Below are 14,485 nucleotides of genomic sequence, written 5' to 3' on the forward strand. Positions count from 1 at the left end.
TAAGAGACTTTTTTGTCTTTGTAATTTCAATTTCTGTAAGTGCTATGTCCTTCTTTCTTTATTAGTTGTTCTCACCACTATTGTGACTCACGCTGTTGTTTTTCTTTATTAGAAACCATCTACAGCCATGTTAGTGGCTCTGTTAGACTGTACTTTGGCACAGTGGTGCTATGTGTGGCAGCTCTGAGGTTCACCATGGTCACCACCTTAATTTGTCATTCTATCATGCTAACATTTTGTATTCAGCACTAAAAACAAAATACAGCTGAAGCTTTTGAGAACATCAATAGTTTTGCTGATATTTTTGTCATAAAGCAAAGATTTTGATTTTTGTTTGTTTTGACCCAATTCATCCTTAGGTGAACATGTCTGAACCTGTAGGCTGTATATAAAAATGGATGTAGCCTCCGGGTCTGAAAAGTAAAGCTAATGCGCCTCAAAGTGCAATACCACTGAGGGCCAGTAGAGTCCCATTAAAAAAGCATCAACTTCTCTCAAGAAATACAAAGTCAATCAATGTTTTTACACAAGTCAATATAGTGTTATTAGCGAAATTCACTCCTGATTAGTGTATTTTTTTAGAAGGTGGTCCTTCTGAAAATAATACCATAAATAATCAGATATTAGGCCTCAAAGAGAGATATGTTTGGGGGCCTGTCTTGTTTGACTGTCAGGTATCCAGTAAACGTAGGTGGACAAAGTCGTCATGTTCTCAGTCGGACAAAATATTCAAACTAAAACAAACTTTGATGGTAGATACACAGCTATGCTCCTGCAAGCTCACAAATGATACGTGAAAAGAATAATAATAGAAACTGATAAGACATAAGGCTCATAATGTGGCCATGAAGCCATGTTGTAACTTTTCACGCTGTGTGTATTTGCAGGAACCAAGTGAAGTATGTAATGTATGTGACAAGCGTGGCGCAATTTGAATAGCAAATCAGTTCCTGTTTCCCAACAATGCAGTGGCAGTGTTGTTGGGTTACGGCTTTGTTACTCTCTAATGGAAAAGTTATTTCACTACCAAGCCCTCTGCCTAAAGGGGTCTGGGCTTTGAAACGCAGCCACTAAATCATGTAACTGGTGTAAGTATTTTCTGCTGTCGCCATCCAAAGAGTATACGCTGAGATTCTTGGGAGTTCAGTGCAAGGTTACAGCTATCTCTCCTCTCCTACTAGCCCAACAGTCAGCCTTGTGTCCAAGGCGTTTTGAATTAAGTTCACTGCTCTCGTGTATGGGAACCCGTGCTCGCCGCCAAATGCAATACTTCCCCAAGTATTTCTGTCAGAACCGCGGCCTTTAAAAACAAAACACGGTGAAATCACAGCGGGCCTATTTTAATCAATTAAACATATGTCAACAAGCAATATGCTAATCATTGTCTCAGCAGGGAGAGCAAATTCTCTCCTGGTGATGTATGATCAATAGTCAGTCATAATTGTGAGAGGACCGACAGACAAAACTGGGTTCAGTTTAAGTTTTCAGAAAGATGGGAAAGTGTTAAGTGAATTTTGTGAAACTAGACAATCCTGAGTTTTTTTTAATGACTTTGTCTTTGCCAGCATCTTCTTTGTTCAATATAGCTTGAACGAGACAAAACACAGTGAGTCAGAGATGAGTAATTTCAACACTCCAGGATGTACACGTTATATGTTTGTGCGTCTGTGTTTGGCTTGGATGAAGAAGTAGGGGGAAACCATGCCTTCTCAACTGGTATCAGTTGTTTAGCTCAAGGTCTCCAGTTTTCCAGAGAATCTACCCAGAATGCACGGCAGCATCTCAGACCCACACTTTCTCAGAACGAGGTATGCTTGTGTAAACACCATTTGGCTCACTGAAGTTTTGAAATGTAATAAATTTTCATCTAGAGCTCAAGATAGTAGCAGAGGCTCACAGTGAAGAGGGGAGATAAATCGCAGGATGCTGCAGGCTTCGAGAAGAGCCCAGTGGGGCTCCTCTGCATGCTGATTGGGCGTCTCTTTACCGAGACCTCTTACGAACACTCCTGATAACCAAATGAGCATTTAAAATAAATAACAGGCTGACGCATGGCAGGCTCCCAAAAAGAAGATACAGACCCTCATTAAAAGCTCACCAGCCATTGTAGTCAAATGTTTTACATTTTTCTTTAAGTACTTCCTTAGATAGGTGGTATTGTAGAAATACAAAACTGACTAAAATATACAAACCCAGCAGCTTAAAGAAAAACTACAGTTTATTACCATTTGTTTTATTTTCTTTACCCCCAGCTATCACTCCTTTTAAATCTTTTTAAGTTACCTGAATAATGTTATGAATAATGCATGCTTAGATCCGTAACATTAAAAATAATTACGTTGCCGTTACAGTTGAAAAAGGTAATTAAAAGCCATGTTATCACAAGACTCTGCGTTTTGCAAAAACTTTAAAATATTAAAAATATCATGACTTAAATATTGTGACACTATAATGTTGTGGGGCCTCTGATGATTCCCACCCTGAATAAGTATACAACAGAAAACTAAACTAAACTAAAAGTTAACTCACAGTTCAAATTCATGTTAACAATTTTAAGTCTTAATTTCTGTCAAAGGTTTTCGCATTTAAACTGATCTGAAACAAAGTTACCACATCAGAGAGAAATAGATGGTATTCATCTGATGTTGCTCATAAAATAATTTGTCACTTCCCACTGTGCTCTACTCTTACATTAGGTCAAACCTAGTCTCTCTCAAGAAACATAAAACATACATTCCTTTCTACAATCTTTCCTTGCATGGTAGTTTTCTGCAATCAGTGTGTTTGTGTGTATTTTTTGTTATGTTGCCGGATTCTGCGATCACTGCGATTATTTTGATGTGTAAAACGTTATAATAACGGGCAGCACTGATAGCCATTGATACAAAAATAAACCTTGTAATAAACTGTAGTTTCCCTTTAACGTATGTCCACAGTGGCATAGATTGTATTGTGAACCCAGTGACTGAGTACAACAACAGAGCTGCTTCCTTGTGATCCTCTGACCAGGCAGACCCTTTGGCTGAGGCAACCAATTAATTATAGACGTGACTTTAAAACTTCCTGTTTTTCCCTCTTTAATTAAGCCAATCTGCCCTGCTGCTCTAAAGAGAGGAAATGCCTCAAAATAGTTCCCAATTTCAGCACATTCAATTATTTTGTGCCCAGAAATGACAGATTGCATCGGTCGTGTTAATGCACGGCTCAACAATGTTTGATCACAGGGAAATTATGTCTGTCATTTCTTCCTGCTTCACCTCCGAATAATGTGGGAAATGTGGGAAGAGCTGGTGCCCAAGGTGGGCACGGCCCGCATGTGAGTCAGCAACTACGTGCCCTCAGTCAGGTCCATCCAACATCAATCTCCGCCTGAGATGTTTATTATTACACTAATGCGGTCACTTCTTCTGAGGAGAGCGAAAAAAATCCCTGATTTATGCCTCCACTGTTACCCTTTCCTGTCCTCATTTATTAAAAACAAAATTCCAGTGAATTCCTGCAGTATTAACACCGAGCAGCTATGAGGTCAAGTTTTCACTTACGCTGCACAATTCAACTGGCCGGCCAAAGTCCATGCATACAAATTCTATTGTGCTGTTTGCCGCTACTTCGCTGCATTACTTTGCTGTTGCCATGTAAACTGAGTAGAAGAGTCTGCATTAAAACTCGCAAACTGATCTTGACAGCAGACACACTTCATATCTCAGCTACACTAAATCTACAACCAGTGTTCAAGAGCAGAGTCAACTCGACTGTTATCATAAATGCAGCACACTTGCTGAATACCTGCCGGTGTTTTTCAGTGGTGTGCCCTTTTCAACTTTGAACTGAAATTCACCTCCAGGCCTCACCCTCTGTGTTTTTCACTGGGAAACAGGAAAAAGGAGGAGAAAGTGAAGACGTACGTGGATTCAAAAAGCAGGGCTGGAATATTTAAAAATGGGAGAATTTATGTGGTGTTTTAAAAAAAAAAAAAAAAAACTAAAACTTGGCCTAAATAGATCACAGAAGGAAGTGACAAAGTCTTTCATTAGCCGTCGGGGGAACACCATGTATTGTTCTCTGCTCTGGTATCTTTGTGGCATATCAGTGAGCGTGTAAGTGAAAAATAGACATGATATGAATGAAAATCTTTTCAATAAAAGTACCAAAATATAAAATGCACAAAGCTACAGTGTAAAAAAGATGGTGGACAATACATGAAACTTTTGGGCTTCCTGACCAAAACTATTCGATCCTGCTAACAGAAAACTAGTTAAACAAACCCTGATCCTGAATTCTCTTTGTGGTAAACTCAAGTGGTTGGGTTTTTGTTTTGTTTGCTTGCGCTTCACATAGTTCTTCAAGTGACTAAATTTCTCCCATTCTTAAAAAAAAGATAAAACATTATATTTTTGTTAATTTAAATACAAAGGAAACAGGCCTGCTCATGGCAGCCTTGAAAACACAGTTAATCAAAAACTGAACTATGAGGTGCGGTCAAAACATTCAGAGCCTGCTTCTGTTGCCCATGAATGGCGCAACAGATTCGTCACTGTGCTCTATGCACAGTGATGTGCATATCAGATTTCTTTATTGACCTGAAACTTGAGCAGAGAGAGCAGATCAAATTTCATGTCAAACCTAGGAAATCGGCTACATACTGTAAGCTGTTGAAATGCTTCAGAAAGCCTACAGTAATGGAGCAATGGGCCAGGCGAGGTGTTTTAAGTTTAACGAGTTTAAGTTTAATGTTCTGAGGCATTTGAGGGAAAAACATTCGGTACAAATGTACTGAGCTGCGGTGCGATGTCGCTTTGGTTCTCCAACACAACAACACACCTGCTCACAGCGCGTTGAAAACGTGGAAGTGTTTCGCCCACAGCAACACAATCGTCGCTCTCTATCGCCCCTACTCACTGGATCTCTCCTCATGTGTCAGGTTGATGGTGAAATCGTGGGTGCACATTTACTGGTGGTCACAAACACATGTGTAGCTCAGGCGCTGATGCTGATCAAGCGTAACGTGCAATACTTAATCATGAAGGTTAGTGATGCTCTTCACACATCAGTGTGCCACACTTCGTTTGTGCACAACAGGAAGATTTTCGTAACGTACTGATCAATCGGTCTGAATCAATGATCACAATGTATCTCTACAAAACTGAAGGGTCCAGGGCTAAATTGCAATAGCAGCTGCCCACACTAATATTTAGGTGCAGCAGGATTTGTGCATTTTGTACATTATTATCAAGGCAATACCGTACGAGCTAAATGCTTTTAACATACTTCTAAAATATCACACAACTTAATTTATCTACATTTCTTCTTTCTAATTTTTATGTATAAGAACAGAGGGAACTGAAGGTACGCTGGATTTATTGGGTTGGTGGTATGACATCATCAGAGTGGAAATCCAAGCAGGCCTACTAGCTGTCCTGCTGGAGGCCCCTCAATAAACAGGCTGGTTATCACATCACTAACATTTATTTAACCCCTCTGCAGGAGGTGTTCTCTTGGAGGGTGTGCAGGGGAGGGAGCTGTTACCGAATCTCTTTGGCTGACCTGTTACCAACCTTAACCAATGTCCGAAACACTCATGTAAAAAAACCTCAGAGATTCATATACTCGTATAATGTAGAAACACGCTGTTGCTGTCTTCTCTCTGCCATTAAGTGTTTTAGACTGTTTTCAAGACAGCCTCCAACTCCCGTGAACTCCGCTACTCTCCATCTCCCACTTCATCGAGTCCTCCCAAGTTTGGACGTCTCTCTGGGACGGCGGCCTGAAAACATGACTTCAGCACAAAGAAAGGTTGGTGAGGTCAAGAAATGAAAGGATGAGAGGATGAGAGGATGAAAAGATGAGAGGGAACGCTCTTACCCTTGGATACTTCACACCCAACTCCCAAACTCCATTCCTCAAACGTTTGCAGTGAGACAGCGCGAGCAGCTCTCTCCCACACATCTCCACATCCCAGCGCCAGGCCCTGTGTTTTCTTAATTCATTACTTAAAGGAAAGAAATGTAGCCCATACCAAAATAAATATGACTTTCTTGGATCAGACTATGTGTCATAGCGATAGCTCCTCAAAAGAGACTGTTGTTTTAACCGGAGGAGGATGGAACTGTTTGGCTCTGCAGAGTGTCTGTCACTCTGCTCTCTGTCTCCGTCACACAGCACAGACCAGCAGCTCTTATCACATGATTTAGACTTAAATACATTATTTTAAAAGTGGACTGCCTGCAGCCACAACACTCAGGGGTGAAATTTCACTGGGTGTCACTGAAGAGTTAAATGGTTGAGCCGGAGGGTAATTTTTTGGTTTACTTGTTTTTAAGTGAAAATATTTGTATATTTCTATGCCTTTTTTTTGTTGTTGTTATGAGCAGCATGGCTCTAAGAATGTTGGTCTATCAGCTGCTCTGTCACTTTGGTACAGACCGAAATGTCTCAAACAACTATTGGATGTATTCACATAAGATCATATGCAGGCATTCACCCAGAAGATGGAGCCTTACAACTTTGATGTCCCCTTGACTTTTCCTCTAATGCCATCAACATTTCAAAATTTCTATTTGTCCAATATTTGGTTTATGACCAAATACCTGCAAAACGAATGGTGCCCTCAACTGTACTTTTGGGTTGAGTGGTAATTAGCAAATGTTTACATGCTAAACCAATGTAGTGAAAATTCTACCTTTGAAGTTATTAGCATGCTAACATTATCATTGCAAACATATTGCAACGCAGATCGGTTTTCTCTACCGAGAAACGTTCATTCCTACTACTTGGCATATCCACTGTTATAATAGCAATGCGCCAAGGAGAAAGTGTACTTGGCATTTAAAGGGAATGGGAGATGACACTGAATGGTTTACTTCATATACGCCCACAACACACCTAATATTAGTTTAGAGAGAACGTACAAACCGTCGGTGCCTTTTTTCCGATCAGATTACCACCGTGGATTTGGCCTGTGTGCTCAGATCATTAAAACAGGACCCTTTGTCTTGTGTATGCAAATATTAATATGATGTACCATTTTCTTGATTGCTTCTGGATATTTTGTATTACTTCAAGTTTCATTATGTCAGTATTAAGATTTAGGATATTTGCATATTTAGGAACTGAAACTGAAAAAAATAATGGCAATTACTGTTTGATGAGACTTAAAATTAAAAATATTTGTTTTGAATTTATCAAAAACCCAGACAAAAATGGATCATAATCAATACTTTTTTAAATATATATTTACAGTTTCTTGCCATTTATTTGAGAGAAATTCAAGCACCTGTCAATAGGAGTCTGTAGATGTTCATGGAGCGTTCACTTCGGGTGAGGTCTGTTAAATGGCCAATTAAATGCTCTGTCAAGCAGAACCTTGCTGTGACCCTAACACACACACACACACACACACACACACACTCACACGCATACACACTCAAACATTTACTGCGCTGGCACAGTCTAGCACAATCCTTTGCTAGAACATCAATAGTTTGTTTATAATTAGCCCTGGCACCTCTTGACTACTTAGAGAGAGTGATTGTTTTTGAAAATGGTCCCCTGGGGTCCTGTTGACTGATTGGCCTGAGGTGGTTCGGGGGAATAAGAGGGGGGGAGGGGGGGTTGGGGGGGAACGACTGAGGGTCTGCAGTTGCAGAAGAGTCTGTTGCTGGCCCACAGTTGTAGGCTGCATTCCTCTCAAGCTGCTCTGGACCATTCTTCTGACAGCCACTCCGATAATATCCCAGTCAGATAGAGTCGCAGGGCCGTCGAGTCTGAGCCCTGTTCTGAATCACTCAATTAGTGCAACAGTGGGAGGAGGAGGAGGAGGAGAAGGAGGAGGAAGAGGAGGAGGAGGGATCTGAAATTTCTTTGTTCCCCAAAACCCACACTAGCAACACAGAGCTATATACAAACAGCGTGAGCTTAATTAATAGCAGCAGTGTTTATGCAGAGAAATGCAAGGTGTAAATACAGTTTGTGTGGTCTTTGGTAAACTCTCTGTTGGTGGCAAGAGGTGTGAGCATGTTTGTGCGTGTTTGTGTTCACTCTCTTGCTGTTTATGGAGGGTGACATCAATTCCCAACCTGACCCATGCAAACACCTGCTAAATAGAGCTATCACTACAGTATGAATCTGAACGTATGTGCACCTGTATTTGCACGACAGAAATCGATTTTTATAAAAACACGTGTCCTTAAAATTGTTTCTAAGCAAGTCGACAGTGTAAGTAAAATATCAATAATATTCCCTGACTTCACAGGAAATCTGTGTGCACACGGCAAATATGGCGAGTCAAATTTGAACCAGGAACTTAACTAGGAAGAGCCTTAAAGTTCAATACCCCCAAGGGCCAATTGGGGTTGTCTCTAAAGAGGCTCTGGCTTCATATACTCCCATACAACTTCTCTCTTGAAATACAAAGTCAATAAAAAAATTTCCACAAGTCAATGTGGTGTCATTCACTAAAGTCACTTCTTCTTATTAGTTTTCTGGTAGTCCATCTGAAAATATTCCTATCATTACATGGGCCCCAAAACTAGTTATATTTGGTGGCATGTCTGTTTGATTGACAAGCCTATGGTGCTGTCAGGTTGCCGTTATAGGTGGGAAAGTTTAGTGTCCTCGGGTTCCCAATCAGACCAAGTCAGATTCCACTTGCTCCTCCCAAACTCGTCCAAATATGGACATTTCTGGCTCCAAAATAGACAGGAAATGGTGACTGCCAAAATGGCAAACTCCAGGCTTCAAAACAGCAGTTCATGAACTGTTGGTTGCCGCTTTCTCTTGACAATGTAAAAAAAAGACCCAAATTGAAGGACATCAGAATGATCCCAGATGATGTAGATCTTGCAAAATGGATTTAAAATTTTTTACATGACATATTCTGTATGTCAGCATGAGGCACAAAAATGAAAAGAAAATGCGATGAAAGACAGATTGGTGATATGCCACAATGAAACAAGGACAAAGGAGTAAAACCATTTCTTGAATTATGCAAAACATATGTGAGAATCATGGGAACAAAAACAGGTTGTATGTCTTTTAACATTGGTCTGTTTTATATTGTTAACCTGACAGGCAATTAGTATGAATATTTTATATGGTTAACATACTTTACATATGATATGTGTATATGTTATTCTTTAGGGAGGACAGCCTCTTGCAAATTAGACAACTACAAGAACAGCATTTCAACATCACTGCCTATCTCAGACACACAGATTGCTCAGCTAGTTCTTTGATGGATGTGTCTTGTCCATTTTATCGCATAATGAGCAGCGGCGGTGTTTGTTGGGTCGTTTTTCATCAGGCACTTTGGGACTATTTGGTTTTAAAGGGCAACAGTTTAGTTTTAGCTGAGGTGGAGGAGTAAAGGTTCAACAGTAAAATCTTTTGGGCCTGGTCTTCCTGCCCAGACTGGCTGCCCTGTCAGCCTGCAACTCACCCCTCACCTCCAGCTGACCCATCACCTGCAGACACCCTCTGTGGCTGCCTTTGATGTGATGTTTGCTCTTATGTACAGTAGGGGTTAATCACACACCTTGAGCGAGCCATGTGGAATTCCATACAATGGATCTGCTGGCCTGTGTTGTCTGAGGCTGAGAGAGGGATTAGAGATTAAAAGGCAGCCAGTGTTTGAGGTAAACAGCAGAGAACAATATTTCACCCACTCCAACGGATGTTGGTGTCAGTCGATTTTCTTTCTACTTGAGGCTGGAGGTGTCCAGGACTGTGGGTGTGCTGTTTTCTCCTTGTTTGCACTTTTGTACTGAAAATGCCCCAAAGCTGAATATAAAATCGTAGCAAAATAGAGGATATAGAGGAAAGTTTATGAACCTTTCAGAGTTTTCTACACTTATTCGCCACAACATTAAAACCACTGACAGGTGAAGCATAAAGTACAACAAGCCTACTAATAAATCTGCCCTTCACAAGGATCATAATGTTCGGCTGTTATTGGATCAGATCGAGAGGTATTGCCCACATTTTTTTCAACCCAATTCATTTAAATGGGAAGGACAAAATTTAAGGAACACCTCTCAGTTGAATCCATGTAGAGTAAATAAAAAGTGCTAAAATATTTAAATTATAAAGAAAAAGGAATATGCTCATCAGTAAAACGGAAGTCAACATTTCAAAACATAGGTTAGATTGGACAGTGGCGTCTTCTGGTTTTACATGTTTTGATGTTAGCAACCATTTATGGAAACCCTTTATCCAAAATTAAACAAAGATGTACTGTATAGTTCATCCATAACCACAGCAAAATATGCCACATCTGTCACACTAATGTTCCTCTCAGACTCCGAAGAGTTTAGGGGAAAACAATTTGAACATCATTGATCTTCTAATCTGGGAAGAAACCCAACATTTTTGTTATATTCATTCAATCTTTTAGCAACATCTTGCATGTGCTGAAAGATTAGCTCCTAAGACCAGAAAACATATTCCCTCGATTGCCGAGCACCGTGCGAAGGAATGGCATGTTAATTGTAACAAGACACTCCCTCAAGAACATGTTCATTCACACGTTAATTAAAACTGAAGCTCGTGAGTTATGGCGTAACAAATTCTCATAAAAAGCACCATTAATTTTTGTGACAGCAGAAAACAAACAGTGGATATCATCTCACAGGAAGTTATCTGCAACACACACTGAACAGACAGAGAGCGGGTATTCCCAAAGAAGGATTCACTAAAGAAGACTCATAATTAATCAGTGCTTTTCTTTACTGCATACCACCGGTGTTGGAACTCATATTTTTCACTTAAGTCAAAGTAGACAACCCACTAATGTGAGGACACTCATTAACAAGCAACGGTTGTCTTATAATAAATTTCACGTAAGTAAAAGTATTATCAGCAAAAAGTACTTAAACCTCCAGTGCAGTAATTTTGTCTCTATGACAAAACACTTACAAAAACACTGTTGACACATGCTTATGTCATAGCTACCATTATAGCAAAGCAGCAAATCAACCATGACATCACCCATTGGTTTGTGAACGGCTGCTTTGAAGCCTCAAGTTCAGTATTTTGGCCACCGCCATTTTGCTATTTTGGCGCTAGACGTGACCATATTTGGACGAGCGAGCAAGGGGGGGAGCGGTGGATCTGAATCAATCTCCGAGGACATTACCTAAAGAGAAAATGTATTGATTTTGTATTTCATGAGAGAAGTCTATGGAGCCGGAGCCTTTCTTGGCACTCAGCCCTAGCGGCCCTCCATGGTATTGCATTTTAAGGCACCACCACACTGGTATCACTTTTCAGATCTGGAAACTACGTCCACTTTAATATACAGTCAATGGTCGTAGCCCACTCCCCTGCTACTGTAGCAAGATGGTCAAATTGTTTCACAACCCCCGCTAAATGACACGTTACACTCTCAGAATTCAATGCATTTGGTCCGATAACATTTGAAAAGTCAAGAAGCGCTGCAGCACACACCTCCCGATAATCTGAGTGATCGAGTGCTGTGAAGGAGAGTGCGTGAAAACTAGTTTGCACAGAAGTTGAATGAAATAAAAAAAAAGAAAAGAATAAGAATTGAAATTTCCAGTTTGTGACACAGGATATAAAGTAAATCTGACATACTGAGAAAATAAAAGTAACTCTGACCTGAACTGCAGTACTGGTGTAGTAGTATTGTAGTGTCCTTAATTACTTTCTACCATTACTGTGTAGCTGTGCACCAACTGATCAGTTTGATTTTGACTCTGAAATCAGACTGTAAAGTGCCTTTTCTCCACTCCCATTATGACATAAATAACACACCTAATGTCACCAGAGACAGAAGCATACTGATGATGAAACCATGTACTTTAGTCACAATATCACCGGTGCATTCAAGAATTTGAGGTTGAATCATGTTATGACAATATTTACCCTGGATCACAGCCTCTCACATGTTGCGCAATGAAACAGGAAATTTATGGGGGGACAGAGAGTAGTGTGGCTGCACACAACATTACATCTGTTTCAATGTTGTTCTTTTAGGGCACAAAAACTGATTAGAAACATCACTGACTTTATTACATCCTCATGGGCTTCTCTGGAATAATCTGCTACCTACAATAACTCTTCCCTGCTGGCAGACAGTGGGCGAGACGCTGATGTTTGTTAAAGAAATGAGTCACCAAAAGTGCAGCTAGTAGTCACTTTGAAAACATTTAAACAGAGATAAAATATTGCTATAGACATAATTTTTTGATTCACAGTGTGACCATTTAGCTTTAGACCATAACGTGGCACACTTGGATTAATCTGATTGGTGTAATTTTTCTGCCCAACAAATCTTCGTGTTTGAAGATTTCTGATTCCGGGATGAGATGGTCATGATGGCAGACTATACATATGCTATATTCTAAGTTGTTACTTGTGTGACTGACATAGCAGACTACATGTTTAACCATTAGCAATCTGCAGCTTGCAGCCTGTCAGGGTCTGTGTGACTCACACAGGTGATCAAGGAGGTGCCAGGAACCAACTTCACTGTTCCACCTGACAGCACCAACAATTTTTTTGTTACCTATCAATGAACCTGGTGCCATTTATCATCACTCAAGATCTTAATTCTTCCCAGTTGGTAGAAAGAGGGTGAGTCTGGGTTTGCAGCATCTAGTATTAATGTGTGTAGACAGTGACTTTACCTCCATAGGTGTGATTATTTCCTATAATGTTCCTGGGAGTGATAATCAAATGGTCATTACTGCTATTCATCATGTTTAGATTTTTTTCAGAATCATAAAACACATCATAAAAAAGAGAACTATAACTATAGCTATAGTAGTTAACTAGATAACTATAAGATATATTAATTAACAAGCTTAGAGGAATTATTAGTTGGATTTTGTTAACTTTGGAGAGAGCCAGGCTACCCGTCTTAGCCATAGACAGATGGACAGACAAGTAAAAAGGCCCAACTCTCTCATACATACCCCCCACCAACATGGATATGTTTCAAGTCCCCTTGTGGTTGTTGTGCATTTCTGTGGTAATTTCAAGTCTCTTTGGAGAGATTTTGTATCTGTATGTGCTCATTTTGCATCTTTCCTTTTTTTGGTTTGTATTTGTTTTGTGTGATTGACCAACATTAAATGTTACAAGGTTGCTACAAACAGAGGCTCTGGACCAGGAGCCCCTTGACTCCTTGGGCCCCTGGGCCTGCGCCCTTTCAGCCGTTAAGTAACTCCTCCATGGGTTTGACTTTGCTGCATTTTGTGCCAGCCTTTAAAATAGGCTGAATTAATTAAAACACTTTCAACTTTTTCTGTCCTGCAGTTGTGGATGTTGGGTGGAGACTGAAGATAATCTAAAGTCCCCACACAAACACTGTTCTCAGGAAAAACTGCGCAACAAGAAAAGAAGTTGGAGGGAAAGAGAGGAACCCACTGGTTTCAAAGGGAATTGTTGATGAGAGTTCCTAGAAGAGGTGTCAGTAGGAGTCAGACCCTGCCTGTGAACAGACCTGGTTGTTCTTTACACAACGTCTTCTTCGCTCCCTCCCACTGGAATCTGATGACAAACTAGGTTTAACCTTGCAGCTATGAGGAACTGTGTTCAGCTTCTTATTGCTCCGTGTGGAGGAGTCGCTTGTCTGGTGAAGAGATGAATTCTAGTGGTGGGATGTGATTCAAGGCAGGAGGATGTTTGGACTTAAGTTCCTTCCAGCGCACTGAGATTTGAGCCACAAGCACTCTCATTCCTCCGAATGGAGAAAGGCACGAGTGACTGCAGTTTTAGATGTGAATAGAATGGGATTGCTTTGTTTTCTCCATTATTTCCAGTTGTATCTAAAATATGCATTGTTTAAACATAAAACCTCACATGACAGAATGTATTGAAGAGCATTTTCCACATTTCTGTGAAGATTCTTATTCATCTAGGTCATGGTCAGTCAAAGTGTAATCCAAAGGCAAGAGGACTTGCTTGAACTCTTGAAGACATTTCACCAAAAGGCAGGAGCACTGAAGAAACCTTTCGGATCAGAGGTGAAACGTCTTTAAATATTTCAAACAAGTCCCATTGCCTTTGGAGAACACTTTCATATTTGTGACGATATAGTTTTTGTTTGGTGTTTTTAGGTGTATTTTTTTTGCACAGGTGCAGGGAATCATTGTTATCTGTATTATCAATTTCCAGGCTCTTCCTTCCATTGCAGAATATGTATAAGTTGTATTTGCAGAGATCTGGCCACTTGTTTTCATGGCAAGATCTAAATGGCACTGCCCTGTGCACACTGGTTTAAAAATAGTCTCAGGAGGAGATAAAAACTAGTGAAAGCTCAATTATCTGTACTTCAAAGCAGCCAAATTGTCAATACTTCCCTATGGCATTTCAAGTTGTGCCAGTTCTTTCATCTCTGCCCATGGTCCTTGAGGGCCAGGCACTTAGACAGAGTCAGGAAGTCATTGGTACTAGTTGGGATGTGGGAGGACTGGCGGAGCACTCTATAGTATATAGAAACAACCATCCTCGAGCGTTTATTAGG

Source organism: Embiotoca jacksoni, unplaced genomic scaffold (genome assembly GCF_022577435.1).
Source record: "Embiotoca jacksoni isolate LCO1_2020_lvr unplaced genomic scaffold, fEmbJac1.0.p SCAF_22, whole genome shotgun sequence".
Lineage (NCBI taxonomy): Eukaryota > Metazoa > Chordata > Actinopteri > Embiotocidae > Embiotoca > Embiotoca jacksoni.